The sequence below is a fragment of the Erpetoichthys calabaricus genome, chromosome 4 (genome assembly GCF_900747795.2).
Source record: "Erpetoichthys calabaricus chromosome 4, fErpCal1.3, whole genome shotgun sequence".
Lineage (NCBI taxonomy): Eukaryota > Metazoa > Chordata > Cladistia > Polypteriformes > Polypteridae > Erpetoichthys > Erpetoichthys calabaricus.
The window spans coordinates 278,660,944-278,680,183 of record NC_041397.2 but is presented as its reverse complement, the minus strand read 5'-3'; the positions used below and the strand labels follow the sequence as shown (position 1 = coordinate 278,680,183).

Sequence of the window (19,240 nt, the reverse complement as noted above, 5' to 3'; positions counted from 1 at the left end):
TGCTCCAGTGATGTCTAGGGGTTCATATTCTGTGATTGTCCTACAGACCTCTTGCTGGCAGGAAAGCACCTTGTCCTCCACTTCCGCCTCCATCTGCCTTTATGGTACTTTGACTTCATTCTCTCCTGGGCGTGTTCTGTCCTGGCCTCCCAGGGAACAGAGAGCTCAACCAGAGTGGTGTGTTTTGTTGCCTCACAATTGAGGATGACTTCTTGTCATAGCTTTGCTGGAATTATGTTGTATCATCAGTTGCCTCCCCAGATGAACGGCAATCACCCAGACCTTTGTTGTATGCAAACAAAAAAACCAGTAGCACAATGTTTTGTTGTCTGTCTTAGCTACTCTCCCTTCTTGACAAAAACAACTGCATTGTTGGAAGAGTGGACATTCCTACTGGCACTAATTCCTGTGCTGACCACTTGTTCATGCCTCCATTATAAATGCCCCTCACATAATTCCTCAGGGAAACGTTCCATAGTTCACTTGTTGGGACGTACACTCACTGGCCACTTTATTAGGTACACCTGTTCAAGTACTTATTAACACAAATATCTAATCAGCCAATCACATAGCAGCAACTCGATGCATTTAGGCATGTAGACGTTGTCAAGACAACCTGCCAAAGTTCAAACTGAGCATCAAAATGGGGAAGAAATGTGATATAAGTGACTTTGAACGTGGCATTGTTGTTGGTGCCAGACGGGCTGGTCTGAGTATTTCAGGAACTGCTGATCTACTGGAATTTTCACGCCTAATCATCTCTAGGGTTTACAGAGAATGGCCTGAAAAAGGGAAAATATCCAGTGAGCGGCAGTTCTTTGGGTGAAAATGTGTTGTTGATGCTTGAGGTCCTAGGAGAATGACCAGACTGGTTCAAGCTAATAGAAAGGTAACAGTAACTCAAATAATCACCTGTTACCACCAAAGTATTTAAAAGAGCATCTCTGAACGCACAACACTTCGAACCTTGAAGCAGATGGGCTATAGCAGTAGGAGAGCACAGTGAATACCACCCCTGTCCGCTACGAACAGGCAAATGAGGCTACAGTTTGCATGGATGCACCAAAATTGGACAAGAGAAGATTGAAAAAATGTTGCCTGGTTTGATAAGTCTCGATTTCCTCTGCAATATTTAAATGGTAGGGTCAGAATTTGGCATCAACAACATGAAAGCATGGATCCATCCTGCCTTGTATCAACAGTTCAGACTGGTGGTGGTGTAATGGTGTGAGGGGCATTTTCTTGGCACAATTTGGGCCCCTTAGTATCAATGGAGTATTGTTTAAATGCCGAAGCCTACTTGAGTATTGTTACCGACCATGTCCATCACTTTATGATCACAGTATACCCATCTTCTGATGGCTGCTTCCAGCAGGATAAATTGCCATTTCACAAAGCTCAAGTCATCTCAAATTGGTTTCTTTAGCATAGCAATGAGTTCACTGTATAAAAATGGCCCCCACAATCACCAGCTCTAGTTCCAATAGTGCAACATTTGGATGTGTTGGAATGGGAGATAAATCTGCAGCAACTGCGTGATGCTAATATGTCAATATGGACCAAAATCCCTGAAGAATGTTTTCCAGTACAAAAGGGGATCCAACCCAGTACTAGCAATGTGTACCTAATAAAGTGTCCGGTGAGTGTAAGATAAAAATAGGTCTGAAGGACATGGAAAGACACCTTGGACTCCCTAGATCAAAATCTTAATGCTATGAGGATTACCTTACCAGATGTACTCCCAGGAGATATTCCATTCCATTGCCTGCTCCCCTCTCATCCATGCTTCTTGCTGCTTAATGGCTACAGATGTACTACTAATTTCTTTCTCTATGGTCACTCATCATTCATCTAGCATCAGATCCCTCTTCTTTTTCCAACAAGCAATATCATAACATGCTGATGTCCTCTCAAGTCCTGGGCTACACTCCCCAATAGGGCTTTGTGCTGGAGCTGGGCCTTAGCTTGGTTTACCACTTTGTCTGTCTTCCACTTCTTCCCAGTCCTAACAGAAATCCCTGTACTAAACACTTTAGGGTCAATTGACCCAGTGTACTGCAGGTGCTCTCTCGGTCATCCATCCATCCATCCATTTTCCAACCCGCTGAATCCAAACACAGGGTCACGGGGGTCTGCTGGAGCCAATCCCAGCCAACACAGGGCACAAGGCAGGGACCAATCCCGGGCAGGGTGCCAACCCACCGCAGGACACACACAAACACACCCACACACCAAGCACACACTAGGGCCAATTTAGAATCGCCAATCCACCTAACCTGAATGTCTTTGGACTGTGGGAGGAAACCGGAGCGCCCGGAGGAAACCCACGCAGACACGGGGAGAACATGCAAACTCCAGGCAGGGAGGACCCGGGAATCGAACCCAGGCCCCCAGATCTCCCAACGGCGAGGCAGCAGCGCTACCCACTGCGCCACCGTGCCGCCGCTCTCTTGGTCATGTGACCTTTAACTCCTTCTTCACAGAGCTAAACTGGAGCTTTAGCTTGTTACTGTTCCTGTATAGCATAATGCTGTGCAAGCTACGTGACAGTCCTACCCTACCTCTGAAGGTGACATTCTGTATATCCCAATATCTTGCTCCTTGTAATGGTATGAGGCCTCAATGGCTGATGTTTCATTGTAAAATGTTACCATTACTTATATTGTTAATTTTTGTAAGATGGGTGTTAATGCTGTTAGATCAATTTAAAATGATAATTTTCTCAAATAACATGTTTACATTATTTAAATTATAATTAAGGTGAAAGTTTCATAATGGGCACTGTTAAAGGCTCTTATGATTTCTGATTATTTATGACTGTTTACACTTGTTCTAATGGTTATTCAGAACTGTTATATATATATTGAAGTACATCAAATCTGAATCTCAGTTTTTTATGTGTTTTCTTGCCTCCTGACAACGTTGAATGTTTGTTGACATTCTGCCACAAATCCGTTTTTGTTTTTGGCACAGGTGGCAAGTATTGTACTTGGCACTGCTAGTGACACAGGAACCTGTCTCGGAATTCCTTGATTCACACTCATTAGTGATGTCAAACAAGTCACAGTACAAAGTTCAATCTCAATAATTCTGGCGTATCTGAGCTTGACTTAGAGCAGGGGTCCTCAGTCACAGTCCTGAAAGGCCGCAGTGGCGGCAGGTTTTCCTTCCAACTAGTTTCCTAATTCGAACACAGTCCTTGCTGATAATAAAACTTGGTATTTAACTATTTGGCTTGTTAGTGCTTTCATTATCCAAGGGAAATTTTAATTGCACTGTACAGTGAGAACATTATCCATGTGATTTGAGAAGCAGAACAGAATTAATTCCTTCCAATTCCTCTCTCATTTATTTCTATACATTTGTTAACACAGGTATTTCATGGTGCATATGTACAAGTTTAAAAGGAAGCACGTAAGCTGGAGAGCTGCTGGTTTATTGGTTATATGTATTTCATTACTAAGTAATGTCTGGCTTTACAAAGGCAGACTTTGAGGAATTGTGCTCTACCTGCTCCTATGTAAGTTCTGTCCACCCTCGGGTTTTTGGCTACAGGAGCTTTTCAACGTGAACTTGCATATCAATCGGATATTTCACAAATATCATTGAGTCTCACCATGCCAGCTCTATAGGATGGTATTATCTGCTTGTCATCCAGATATATAATATTTCCTTACACTGTGGTTGAATTGAGAAATATCAAAGTGCAATTTGCAGCAATGTCTGGTTTTCCAAAAGTAACTGGAGTGGTCAACTGCATGCACATTGCTATTGCTATGGCGCTGGACAAGTTAGATCAGAGATGAATCACCAAAAAATGAGCTGGCATTGCATCAAGTACAGTATAGCAGGAGAGTTTTCCAACTAGAGTGGTAAAAGGCAAGCAGTTCTTTTAAGCATAGTGAGTCACCTCAAAGAGCCATGTAAAGTGCAGAGAATCTATCTGTTGTGGCGCTCGGCACCAACGCTATACTATATAGGTGCCTTCAGAGAATGAACTTGCTTGTGTAAATAGAATGCATTTCCGCTCTATTAATATGTTGCTCTATATTCCACAGAACGTGTTTAACATTGTGCAAGCATGCTGCTTGCCCATACCTGAATAGACGCAGTATGATGAATCGGACCCTGACCCACCAAATGATCAGCCAAATCAAACAGCGTTACACCTTCACTTGAATGTAATTAACAGAATGTAAAAACAGGTAATCAGATGCAGTGTTTATTTTTTAACCAATTAATTTAATTTGTGGTCATTATCACATAGTAAGCCTTTATATTACTTAGTTCAGCGGCCATATCTCTTACAGCATCCACTATTGCATTTAGTGACTCCAGAACAGCGTCTGTCAGCCAGATGTTCGAGCAGCAGTTTCCAAGGCAGAGATTTATGCACAGCCAGCACAAGAAGATGTACGGGGAACAGCAGCACCATCACTATCTGACCTCCTCTGTCTAAAACAGAATAAACAGACGATGGGCTGCGACTCACATTTTCACATCAATTTTGATATCTGGCCACTTCTTTTTTTATTTCAGGCACTGTGCCACTTTCTGAACTTGAACCTTTGCTGTATCACTCCATCGACTTCCCTTTGTTGCTTATACCACTGCTTAAGCCAACAAATAGCATGTTTTTCTTTGCCTCCACTTCGCATTTGTTGAAATTATTCTTTTTTCCCCTTCTTTTTCCATTGTCTTGTAACAAAACACAGAACAGAAGAAACTATTTATATTGATTTGTATATTCAAATATATGAAATTCTGGGAGGAGTCGGGGTGGGGCTGTAGGGGTGTGCATGTGTCTTAAATATCATGTTGATTGGGATTTGTAAAGGGGAAGTGCATGGAGCTTGGTGTACACACAGTTTTACGCATCTGGATTTTTCTGTGCATATACACATTTCCAGTTTTGTCCGTACACAATGTTTTAGTGTGAATTCTTTGCACAGCGTTATACGCGAGGCCCCAGAACCGTGATTGAGGACCCCTGACTTAGAGTAACCCCTTATTTTGTAGCAAACTAACACTCTTCTTTTGAATTAATGGTCTTGAATCTCTGCTTGTTTGTTTGTTGGCTCTGTATTTTGATTGACTAAACGTTCTTTCTGATTACTGGATTTGACCTTGGCTTGTATTTTGTTTTTCACATATTCTGTTATTTTAATTTTTTGACCATCATCTCTCTTAGGCAGAACAAATAAAATGTAAAAAAATAGCAGGCTTCTTTATCTCAAAAGAATATACTGTAGCTAGTAGACTAAAAACATTTTGGGCCTCCTCTGTAGAGGGAGAAACAGTTTTCAAGAAAACAGTAGCCAGAACTCCTACAAGTGTTAACTGTCTACTACTTCAGAAAAGGCAGGATGGGAAAGTAAGACGTCTTCTGAGCAGACAGCCTGACATTACAAATAGATAGATAGATAGATAGATAGATAGATAGATAGATAGATAGATAGATAGATAGATAGATAGATAGATAGATAGATAGATAGATAGATAGATAGATAGATAGATACTTTATTAATCCCAAGGGGAAATTCACATACTCCAGCTGCAGCATACTGATACAAAAAACAATATTAAATTAAAGATTGATAATAATGCAGGTAAAAACAGACAATAACTTTATATATTGTTAACGTTTACCCCCCCGGGTGGAATTGAAGAGTCGTATAGTTTGGGGGAGGAACGATCTTCTCAGTCTGTCAGTGGAGCAGGACAGTGACAGCAGCCTGTCGCTGAAGCTGCTCCTCTGTCTGGAGATGACACTGTTTAGTGGATGCAGTGGATTTTCCATAATTGATAGGAGCCTGCTGAGTGCCCGTTGCTCTGCCACAGATGTCAAACTGTCTAGCTCCATGCCAACAATAGAGCCTGCCTTCCTCACCAGTTTGTCCAGGCGTGAGACGTCTTTCTTCTTAAATTAGCAGATGAGAAGAATAGTTCTTCATCAAGAATGTGCTATCAGATACAAGACTTCTCTTTTATAACTATTTAATTTTTTAGAGTGCCTTCAGGCAGGCAGTGTGGTGTAGTAGTTAAGGCTTTGGACATCAAACCCTGAGGCTGTGGGTTCAAATCGCACTACTGACACTATGTGACCCTGAGCAGGTCACTTGACCTGCCTGTGTTCCAATTGGCAAACCAAAAGAAATGTAACCAATTGTATCACAAATGTTGTATGCTGCCTTGAATGAAGGCGTCAGCCAAATAAGGACATGTAAATTCAACTAAACAGCTGAGTCCTCCATAGACCTAACAATTGCCCCACTACCTTAAAGTCTGAAGCAGCTACACTGGACATTCCCCCAGTCCTAGGCAGGCCTTCTAGTGCACAATGTACTTTGAACTTGCAATATGATGGACAGTATGTCTAAAATGGATAATGATGATGAAGGAAGAACTAGCCTAGTGTGATTAGTAATAACAGCAATGAAGAACCAAGGTAAGCCAGGTTAGAATGGATCAAAAGTTCAACTTTGTTGGTAAGTTAAAGACAGATAGATAGAACATTACTAGCTGTGTGTGGTCTACGGGACAAAAAACAACCCAAAGAATCCTTAGCAGTTTTACTGTATTGGTGAACTTGTAGAGGCATCAGCTCACTCTTAAGAATTACCCAAGGCAGAGGACGTGGAACCTCCTCGGCAGCAGGGAGAGGTCATTTCTTGTCTGAGATGGACGTGTAGTCGAGTGGAGCTGTAGCACAAATTGAGCAGGACAGACTGGATCCTGCCTCAGGCAAACGTATGGCGGCTCGTTGTGTGAACGTACAATGTGCATGTACGACACATGTAAAAGTGCATGCATGCGCCATCTCACCAAGAGCAAGTCACACTTGTATAAGATTCTACATCTTCCATGGAATTCACACCAACTCCTGTGGCTGTGATTGAGAGTGAGCAGAGCGAACTACTCTGTGTACACACACACACACACACACACGTGTTTTGTAGTGAGAAGTGAGGTGCACGCATGCGCCATCTAGTGGCTGTGGTTGAGCGTGAGCAGAGCGGACTGCTCCATACACACACACACACACACACAAAAGTCTTTTGTTTATATGTGTCTAATACATCTCAAGGGGAAATCTAGCATTTACAGAAACTCCAGCAATATAAAAATATTATAAACAACAGCAACCCCCCTCAAACATACACAATAATTACATAAACGATTAGGGGACCTTTAGAAGAAGCAAAAAAAAAAATCTTGCAGAATATTTTAAACGTTCTTCGCAGCCAGGTGGATTTTATCTTAGATAAGCAGCAGCAGAAACTATTTTGGTACTTTTAATATTAGAAATGTATATCATATTCAGAGAAAGAAAAATTATTCTTTGGAAATATAAGAATATTAAGATTACTGCTTTGTCGGGCAAAGCAGATTTACAAACATTAAAAAGTATTAAAGAGCAGGGTATTATTATATGGTTAAGCAGATGCCATCCTTTTTATTTGAGCTTAAGAAAATAAACACTATGAGCCTAAAAACAACAATTCAGATCAGCGGCCAGGCAGGACTAATCTTGTATAAAGATCAACCAAAACATAGTAGGTAAGGTGGAAAAAAGTCTTTGTGTGAAGACAGCAACTGGGGCAGATTAGCACAGACATTTAACAAATGTGATGAAGAACACAAATGCATTAAAGGTAAATAATAGAAGTGACAATTGAATGGAAGGATAAAAAATGACTTGAATTCATAAAAGAAATGAGACCCGAAATATCAGAAATGAAAGTAAAGTAAGAAGATGTAAAAGACCAGGGCCCAAGCACAGACAGACAGACACCGTATGTCTTAAACACACACATTTTATTTTCTTCACCCGTGGGCGCACGTCTTCCCCGTGACTCACAGGCAATACACAAACAAGCACAATTCTCACCACAGCAACAATCCTTCTGGCAGCACCACTCCTCCTCGGGCTTAGTCCTCCTCCTCCCGACTCTGGCTCTCTCGAGTGGTGGTGGCTGGCCTTTTTTATACCCCACCCGGAAGTATTCCAGGTGCTTAATCACCTGGGCCTAATTGCATTTCCGGGTGGGGCTGAGGAATTGACCAGCCGGGCTGCAATGTCCATGCAGCTCCCCCTCGCGGCCATCCGAGCCCCCAACCAGGCTGTGGAGGACTCCATCTCCCATGGAGCCATGCGCCCGGTTGGGGAATCATCATCTGCCAGGGAGGCTGCCACCAAGCGTCCCGGGGGAGGTATTGAGCTGTCCATGGTAGCTCCCCCAGAACAGATGCAGTAGGGGCGTTCCTGCCGGGCATGGGACCCGGCTGTCCTTCACAAGAATAAAAGTGTAGAATGAAAGGTAAAATGTTTTGAAATGGGCAGGAACTTGTACTCAAGCAGACAATGAACTTTTTCCAGGTTCTAACTGAAGGTCAGATTTTATGCACAAAGTAAAAGAAATGAGAACATTTCAGCAAGTATCATGAACAGGGACGACCAAATGAAAATATGGGAATGGGAGACCACAAAGAAAAGGTGATTCTGTAAATTGAGAACAGTGGTGAGTAAAATCACGGAAATGTTCACAAACTTCGCTGAACTTTGCAAAATGTAAAGAAGTCAATGGGGAAGGAGGAAGTGAACTGAACTACAGTAGTTCTGAGTGGATTATAAGGGTGCAGTGGTCTTTTAAGTGTCCCGAAGAGCTAGGGACTACTATGCCAACTGTGCTGGACTGATTATTGTGGCCAAATACTGTATGTGGTCTGATTTGTAAGGCAGTAGTGCTAACCACTGCATCACCATGTCTAAAGCAACAAAAGACGCAGATGGAAGGAATACCACAAAGAAAATACAAACAAGATATTCAAGTGAAAATTCTTTACCGAGTAATACTGTGTAATTCCTTGAGAACAAAATGATGTTACAATGATCAATGGAAACCAAAATAACAAACTGATATATAAAGTCCCTGAGGTTCTCTCTTGGTTTCTGGCCTGGGGAACGTGTGGGCCAGTCAGTGGTATCAATGTCTTTGTCATCCAGGAACTGCCCACTGTGACTGCAGATGGCGCTATACCAGCGCTTGACCTGACACAGACAGACACGGGAGGCACACTAATTAAAATATTTTTATTTTTCTTCGCCTATGGGCAATGCCTTCCCTGTTTCCCACAGGCACAACACAGTCCCAACAAGCACTAAGCACACACACAATACTTTTTCTTCTCTTTTTTTTTCTCCTCCACTCCTCTCTGGCAAGCTCTCTTCCCAACTCTGGCTTCCGGAGTGATGGCTGCTGGCTTCTTTTATAGCCCACCCAAAAATGCTCCAGGTGTTTGATGACCTACAGTATTTCCGGCTGCACTTCCAGGTGTGGCGGAAGAACCGCCTACACGGGCTCAGGAACAACTGCAGCAACCCCTCTCGGCACCCCCGGATCCCAACAGGGTTGTAGAGAACTCCATCTCCCATGGAGCCCTGCGGGAATCCAAGGCACCACTGCCACCCAGGGGGGCTGCCATCTAGCATCCTGGAGGGGGTACTGTGCTGCCCACGCTTGCTCTCCCAGTCCATACAGTGAAGAAGCGTCTGTGACACCACACACTCTGGCTACACAAGGCTGGGTATCGTCCTGCACCAGGAGGAATATGAAGGCAAAGGGCCGGAAAGGAATGAAAGTACATCAAGAGTTTAAAACAAGTGTGTGAAGTCTCACCAATCCGATCAGAGCAATTTAAGAGGAGCTCCAAGTGAAATGGTCTGTGACATAGTTGGTAAGTGTGACGGTGCAGGTCTTGCTCCATGCTCCTTCTTCCAGATTTGGGAGCCTCTTGAACCCAACACGATAGTCATGACTGGGATGGACAAATGAGAACACCACATGAAGTGAGTGGAAGGTGCAAAGGTGTACAGTGCCTTTATTAAAAATAACAAATAGTGTCCAAATAAATAGTGCAGTGTTTCAAAACAGTCCATAAATAAATAATCCATAAAAACGTGAAAAAGTGGAGGTTATAATAACCCAATAAATCCCATTAAAATGAGGTGAAAATCCTGGTGCTTTCTCCTTTTATCTGGTGGCTCCTCTGCTTATCCCTCACGGGCCTCACAGCAGAGGAGTCGCTCTATCAGCAGACACAATGACCTTTGTTAGGTCTGGTTGCCTTCCATCCCCTGGCTATGTACAGGCTCCATCACCGGACTGAGACTTGGGCCTCCAACAAACAGGGCCCTCATGCTGGAGCTCTCTCCCCAAGACTCCTCGACCCCCACTGTCTTCCACGGCGAGCCATCCAAACTCCTGGTTACCCCCCCCCCCCCCCCCCCCAACTCCTCAAAACAGCTCAGCGGGAGCGACCCACTCCGACTGCCCCCGAGTGACGGCCATACATAGGGGCTCTTCTCCCAGCTGTCCGCCTTATCTCTAATGAGCCTGCTCCCACTCACTCACTCACTCACTCACTCATCGACTCTTTCACCTCCTGCTTTCATCCTTCACTAATCTCCATTCTGTCTTTTATTTTCTTCCTCCCATCTCACACATACACTTCCCCTTTTAAATTGGGGTTGTGGCATGTGCCATGGATGATTCATCACCTGTGTGCTTAAGTGCAGGACCACACGCATTACGCCCAGGAACCACCCCTGTTACACTACCATGCCCCCTCCCTAAAGCCACAAGTTTGGTGATTATTTATTTAAAAAGGTGCCATGGACCTCACTTTACCACAGTAAGACTTTAGACTTCAACCTCTGAGATTGTGGGCTCAAATCCCACAACTGACACTGTGTGACTGTGAGCAAGTCACGCTACCTTCTTGTTCTCCAATTTGAAAAACAAGAGAAATGGAACCCATTGTGTCTCAAACGTTACAAGTCTCCTGAATAAAGTGTCAGCCAAAATCCCTAAATGAAAGTGTAAAAGGATTCCAGATGTCAACATGCAAACTGTAATGCGGAAGAGCCTGCACGCTTATGTGTTATAGGAATACAGAGCAGCACCAGCAGATAACCACTTAGAAGATAACCAAGGAAATTGTAATGTCTGAAACAAAAGGCTAATGAAAGGGCAATGAAATCTAATAAAGTCTGATTTAGTGTGTATTAATATGTAAACCTGATTTAGAAGAAATACCAACAGAGTGATACTACATTTTGTGAGTGATTTTTCATTTGATTTGATATACTGTACTTTGTTAATCCCCAAGGGCAAAGGGTAAGACTAAGCAATGAAGCAGAGAGCAAACAAGCATTAGCCACAAATCCACAAATCTCTCTCTGTATAAAATCCAACATCTGTCTGTCTGTCTGTATGTCTGTTTGCTTTTCACGACAGAACTACTTAACAGATTTAGATTGGATTTTTTTCTATATAATTTGCTTGAACATTCCGGTTGATTTTGCGACTTCTCTTTTTTTTTTATTTTTTTTTTTTATATTTTATTAATTTTTATTGTAATCATTCCATATAAATAGATCAATTTATGACCAAACAAATTAAAGACAAATGAAACCCCACCCCTGAGAAGGTGAGCTTAGCTAAAGGAGAATTGCTTAGGACTTTTTAATAAGACAACAATAAGCAAAGGAAAGGGAGAAATAAATATCTATGTAAATAAGAGATGGAGAAGGGAATTAAATGCGGTAATAGTTATTTCTCTTATTCTAAAATAATATTGATCAGATCCTGCCAGGTTTTGAAAAAATTTTGTACAGATCCTCTAACTGAGAATTTGATTTTTTCCAATTTCAAATAATATAAAACATCGGTTTCCCACTGACTTATTAGAGGAGAGTTAGGATTCTTCCAATTTAACAGAATAAGTCTGCGTGCCAAAAGTGTAGTGAATGCAATCACAGTTTGCTTGTCCTTCTCCAATTCAACTCCGTCTGGAAGAACACCAAACACAGCTGTTAATGGGTTAGGAGGGATTGTGACCCCAAGGCTGTCTGAAAGGCACTTGAAAATTTTTGTCCAAAATGATGTTAGTTTGGTGCAGACCCAGAACATGTGACCCAGTGAGGCAGGAGCTTGGTTGCAGCATTCGCAGGTTGGATCTTGCCCTGGAAACATTTTGGACAGTTTTAAGCAAGACAGATGAGCTCGATATATAATTTTTAGTTGAATAATTCTATGCTTTGCACATATGGAGCTCAAGTGAATTCTCTGCTTTGCTACCTTCCACTCCGTTTCTGATATATTGATTAAGAGATCTTCTTCCCAATGTCCTTTCGGATCTTTGAAAGGTAGGGACTCTAATAGGATTTTATATAATGTGGAAATGGTGTTTAATTCCTCGGCAATGAGCAGTATTTTTTCCAGCATTGTGGAGGGTGCGAGGTGGGGAAAATCGGGCAATTTCTGTTTAACAAAATTTCTAATTTGAAGATAGTGAAAGAAATATGTAGCTGGGAGGTTGAATTTTGAGCGTAATTGTTCAAAAGATGCAAATATGTTGTCTATATAAAGATCTCTGAGCATTTTAATCCCAAAACTTTTCCAGGTATTAAAAACAGGATATGTTTGCGAAGGTTGAAAGAGGTGGTTTTCTTGCAGAGGTGCCACAGATAAAAGATTTTCCATCTTCAAATGCTTTCTAATTTGGTTCCATATTCTAAGTGAGTAAAGCACAATTGGGTTATTAGTATATTTGCGATAACTTGCATTTATTGGAGAGCAGAGCAGGGAGTGTAAAGAAGTACTACAGGATTTTACTTCTATTGTGGACCAAGCCTGTGTATGTTCATTTATTTGTGTCCAGGTTTTTATGGCTTGTATGTTTGCTGCCCAGAAATAAAACTGAAAATTAGGTAAAGCCATGCCACCTTCTGCCTGAGGTCTTTGTAGGGTCGCTCTTTGGATACGTGGGTGTTTTGAGTTCCAAATGAATGAGGTTATTGTTGAATCTAATTGCTTAAAAAATGATTTATTGATATATATTGGAATGTTTTGAAATAAAAAGAGAAGTTTAGGAAGGATATTCACCTTAACAACGTTAATTCTTTCGGCTAGAGTGAGATGAAGGGTTGACCATCTATGCAAGTCTTGCTTAATTTTTTCCATACAGACGGCAAAATTTTGTTGATAAAGAGCTTTATGTTTACTTGTGATATTTACCCCTAGGTATTTAAACTGATCTGCTATGGTAAAAGGTAGGGTGTCCAATCTGATATTAGATGCTTGTGAATTCACTGGAAAGAGTATACTTTTATTCAGATTAATTTTAAGACCAGAGATCTTTTGAAATTCTGTTAGTGCTGTTAGAATTGCAGGGACAATGTTTTCTGGGTCTGATATATATAAAACCATATCATCTGCATATAGAGAAATTTTCTGTTCCAATCCTTCCCTGACAATCCCCTTTATCTGATAAGAATTTCGGCAGTGAACTGCCAGTGGTTCAATGGCGATTGCAAAACAGCAGTGGTGATAAGGGTCATCCTTGTCTGGTGCCACGTTCTAGTTTAAAGTAGTCTGAGCAAATGTTATTAATACAAACTGAAGCTTCTGGATTGGTATACAGTAGTTTGATCCATGCACAAATATTCGGGCCAAACCCAAATTTCTCCAATGCAGTGAAAAGGTAGTTCCATTCAATTATATCAAATGCTTTTTCTGCGTCTAATGATAGTAATATCTCGGGGGTGTTAGATTTTGCTGGTGAATATATAACATTAAACAAGCGTCGGAGATTGGAAGATAGATGTCGGCCTTTAATAAATCCAGTTTGATCCTGTGATATTACCGAGGGCAGCACTTTCTCCATCCTTCTAGCTAGAATTTTTGAGAGTATCTTAACATCATTATTCAGGAGTGAAATGGGTCTGTATGATGCACATTGTGACAAGTCCTTATTTTGTTTTGGAAAGACGGTGATTAATGCTTGCCGAAATGTTTGAGGTAGTATTTGGTTGTCTCTAGCTTCTGTAAATGTTGCCAATAAGAGGGGAGCTAGCTGAGTGGAGAATTTCTTATAAAATTCTACGGGGTAACCATCAGGGCCTGCTGATTTCCCGCTTTGTAGTGACTGTATAGCATCTAGTAATTCTGTTAGCGTTAGAGGTTTATTCAGTTCCTCAGCACTTAAAGCATCTATTTGTGGTGTCTGTAATGTATCCAGAAATGCATTAGATTGTGTGTTGTCTTCTTTGAGCTCAGTAGAATATAAGGATTTATAATAATCTCTAAATGCATGCATTATATTTTTATGGTCTATAATTTCTTCTCCATTCGTGTTGGTAATTACTGGTATTGCATTGCGAACTTCTTGTTTGTGAATTTGTTGAGCTAAAAGCTTATTAGCTTTTTCTCCGTGTTCATAGTAATGATGTCTAGACTTATAAATAAGTTGTTCAGTTTCTTTAGTTGTTAAGATGTTAAGTTCTGTATGCAGGGCCTGCCTTTTCCTGTGGAGAGCTTTGCTTGGACGCCTGGCTTGTTCTTCATCTATTCTAGTAATTTTGCTTCTTAGCTCTGATATTTTCTTGGTTTCTAATTTATTTCTATGGGAAACAAATGAAATAATCTGTCCTCTTAAGAAGGCCTTTAGAGTTTCCCAGAGTGTTCCTGCGGAAACCTCTGTGGGCGTGTTTGTCTCTACAAAGAAACTGATTTTTTTGGATATAAATTCTGTGCAGTTCTCGTCTGCCAGTAGAAAAGGGTTAAGGCGACTTCTCTTATTGTTCGCTTGCTGTACTGATTTATTTTCGTGTATTCGAGAGACAGGCTGAGGGGAAGGGAGGGTGGTGGGGACCTCCTCACTCACGCGCCAGCCTCGAGGCGTACCTAACCTCTGCATAGCTAGAGAGAGAACTACTTAACAGATTTAGATCTGACTTTTTCTATCATTTGTTTGAACATTCTGGTTGATTTTACATCTTCTCTCATTGCACTATGAATCATAGTTCGCTTGCAGGAGTAATATATTTGCACTAATCCGAGAAAGAGGCTGGTGGGCCGAGGGGAGGGGGAGGTATGACGTTAGGAGTAGGGAGCCAGGCAGGGCCCTCCTCGCTGTCCTGTTTCACTTCTGATAAGATCAGAGGAGATTAAAATTGTAAAAGAGAAAGTCAAAAGCAAAGTCACAGTTCTCGTAACCTCGGACAAGTGGCCTCCTATTCACTCCTGGGTTTTCTAAAGTGGAGTCTGTGCTGGCCATCCAATCTAATGAGAGAATCTTTCAGTCTGATGACTCCAACTCTCCTTTATCTGAGAGGACTTTTCTATATGCAGGAGAGCAGCCTGGCAGTAGAGCAGTGGCACCAACTGCTACATCCATAAACCAAGAAGAGAAACAGAATAGAGAAGGGTTAGTGACAGTTTAAACATATTGTGTTACTTATATTTATGGTGCAGATTATAGCATGGTATCAGTAAATTAATTTACCATACAACATTTACATACATGAATACACATTAAGTTAAACAAACCGTAAATCAGAAATGAATCCTAAAAATTAGGATAAACAGTTCATGGATTCATGAATATAATAATTGTGATATAGCTGACTGATAACACAGGTGACAAAAGAAATATTCCTGCTAACAGCACATCTGCATTAAAATAAATCTCAAAGTCCAATATTCAATATTTATTTAATTGTATTTTGCCAAAAAAAATTAATTCTCACTTCTTCAAAAATAATTATAAAACAGCAGGTAACATCATATATCTTCAGGAATTAAAAGCTTCCTTTATATTTCAAATGCATTTTTATAAATTGCCATTAAAAAGTACTAGAAGTAGGAGTAGGAGGAGTATTGTCATGTGCAGAGAGTACAGTGAGTTTCTTCTTGACATGTCCAAAGGCGCACTGTGCTGCCAACATACCACTTATTCAGTTATGCTCGTTGTGACTAAAAAAATCATGGAAAAAAAAGGGTGAATAGGGGAAATGGATTGTGTCCGACATGCTGCTATCTGTTCACTTTTACAATGATCGATTTATCAAGGGCACTGTTACAGCATTTGTCTTTAATCTTAATTCCGTAATAACAATAATAATAATAATACATTTTATTTATATAGCACCTTTTCCATGTAATTAACTTTGAAGGAGCTCAGGCCATCTCAGTGGTCCTCCCCATCTTACCACCAGACGACATTACGTCAACTCAGACTTGCTGATGGCTACACTGGTGCTGAGACAAAGCTGTTTTCCATTTGCTTGTCAAAAGAATCTCATTAAACAAAGATTTTCATGTTTCAGATCCCACCCATCTCTATTTCCTATGCCTGTTCATTTTACAATTGATGGATAAGGTTAAGTAAATATTATAGCTCAAAATCTGAATGAAACCTGCGTAATTAGAAAAATAGGAAATTGATCTTCTTTATGTCAATGCAACATTTTCTAGGTGAAAGCAGTTTTCCTTTAAACTCTATTCAACTGTACTGTAGAGTTCTTACTCCTAGAGAGCTGTCCTGTACTGTACAAAAAAGCCTAGCAGAATTGTTGAAGTTCTCAGTAATTTTCACAGCAGTTAGTTTGACAGCTCCTTTGAAACCCAGCCATTAGCATCCTTAGAGTTCTTAATGGACTGATTTTCACATTCCTGTAATAATGTCATATTTTGACAGCTGAGATTTAAGTTGTGAACGAACACCAAGAAAACACAACATATGACATGAAGAAATGAACAAAGTGAAGAAAGACACCTGAGTCTAGTCCTTCTCATATTCTGCATTTAAAAGTCATACCATCAGTCTCATAATTCCAGTCAGGTTCAGTTTGATATCTCTCATCCATAATGTAATGTTTAATTTAAATTTTAAAACTTGCACATTGGTCTCCTTGATCTCCATGAAATCATTATCTGCTAAAGGGCACAATTTTAGTCCTGAAATTGAGGCTTTGGTGTCACAGTCTGCTGATTTGTCCCGTCTTTGATTCAGAACAGATAATAGAGGTGGCAGGAGTGCTTATCAAAAGCCAATTATTTTATCTGTCATTGTTTAAAGTTAAGACGCATTAAAAGGAAATACAATATTCATTCATTTGGGTGAAATGCTGCCTTTGAAATTATAGAAAGTTTACATGACATGAAAATGAAAGTAAACCTTTAAATAAATGAACCATCTCTATTCTGTTGTATATTGTCTTAGGAAGGGTGCATGTGACATTTTGTCTATTATTTAATTCATTGTATTAATACTATTTTATTTATATTTTCTAGCCTTTGTCTTGAAATATTTTCCATGAATTTTGCTTTTATGATTTTGGCACACCAGCAGTTCCCAGTTTGATGATTGTCATTATTGCACATTTATTTCCAATAAAACATTAAACTAATAATGTAACATTTTATAACAAGCATAAATGACAGCTGTTGCAAATTATATTGTTCTTCATACATTGAATTCTAGTCAAGTATTTAAATATTTGAAGACCCGGAGGCTACCAAACCTGACTAAAAAATATCAAAAATCAAACCTCATGTCAAACCAGTGAAGCGCTAGCCCACTTTAGCAAACTGATATACAGTATGCAATGTTTTTGCCATTGCGTGACTTTTTCATTATTCTTTTACTGAGTTAAATCTTTATAACTAGAAATGGAAAATACATGCTGTATTTTTTTCAAATTACAAGTAAAATCTAGTTTCAGAATTAAACAGTCCAGTAGAAAGTGGGAAATGCATGGCTTGAGCAGACGTACCACAACACTTTTTTTTGTATTTTGGCCTGTGTGTGTTTGGTTTCTTTGCTTTGCTTGATATATTTGTCGGTGATGAAGGCCCCCCTGCCAGGGTAGTTATTGACATAAAGGGTAACAGTTACATTTTTCTATCTTTTAATAGCAAAAAGTACTCTTTTATGTGGATGTTTTAAAAAAATCATGGTGTGAAATGATGTAGTTGTTTTTATATAAATCACCAGAAAAGAGTGGATTAGTCACATCACTGCTCTAGTACTGAGCTGCTGGATGAATACAAACTCCGCATCGATTCTTGGGATCTACAAAAACTAATTTTTGCTTTTTACCAACTCCCACTTTCTCAAATCATTAAGTTCCATCTTCTGCTCCACTCTGTTCTTTTGGACTTCCCATCATCACTCTCTACTAGAATGCAGCTTTAGTAGGAAGTTGGCTCAATTCAGAAGTGTCATAAGCCAGGAGTCCCAAATGCACGTAGTCCCAAAAATACATCCAATAAGGCCCACTGGGGGTGAGGGGATTTACCATCAAAACCCTGTCTAGATAAGAGGACAAACGCAGAATCTTTAGAAACTAATAGATTTATTCATAGCACGGTGCTCTGTAATAAAATCAAACTCTGTAGAGCACAAAACAACAACAATATTTATTTTTATAGCACATTTTCATACAAATGATGTAGCTCAACGTGCTTTACATGATGAAGAAAGAAAAAAACAAAACAAATAAGAAAATAGAATTAGGGGACACTAATTAACATAGAATAAAAGAAAGGTCCGATTGCCAGGAAGGACAGAAAAAACAAAAAAAAACTCGGCTCCAGACGGCTGGAGAAAAAAAAATCTGCAGGTGTTCCAGGCCACAAGACCACCCAGCCCCCTCTAGGCATTCTACCTAACATAAATGATCAGTCCTCATTGTATTCAGGGTTCTCATGGAAGAACTTGATGATGACGGTCATGTGGACTTCTGGCCTTTAATCTATCAATGTAGGGACATCACGGTGCTTTGATTAGGTGGTGGTGGTGTAGACCAGAGGGGGTAAACGTTGAACATTATTCAAGTTATTGTCTGTTTTTTACCTGCATTTTTTATTACTCTTTAATTTAATATTTTTTTGCTGCTGGAGTATGTGAATTTCCCCCTGGGATTAATAAAGTATCTATCTATCTATCTATCTATCTATCTATCTATCTATCTATCTATCTATCTATCTATCTATCTATCTATCTATCTATCTATCTAGATCTCCACCACAGAAAACCGGAAAAAGAAACAGAAGAGAAAGTAGGGGTTAGTAAGGATTACAGAACCACAAGGAATGATAATGATAATTAAATGCATATACAGAGTATCAGGATTAAACTAAATGAAGCTATGAGAAAGCCATGTTAAAATAATGAGTTTTTAGCAGTTTTTTTTAAAGTGCTCGACTGTGTTAGCCTGGCGGATTCCTATTGGCAAGCTATTCCAGATTTTAGGTGCATACCAGCAGAAGGCCGCCTCACCACTTCTTTTAATTTGAGCTCTTGGAATTATAAGCAGACACTCATTTGAAGATCTAAGGTCACAATTTGGAGTGTAAGGTGAAAGACGTTCTGAAATATAAGATGGAGC

General features: G+C 40.2%; 1 protein-coding gene across 1 annotated transcript in view; it reads left to right on the top strand.

Moving 5' to 3' along the window:
• Positions 1-19,240, top strand: part of LOC114650919 (ankyrin repeat and SOCS box protein 9-like) — a 336,765-nt gene that overhangs the window by 243,030 nt on the left and 74,495 nt on the right. The gene's annotated exons all lie outside the window — the stretch shown is intronic.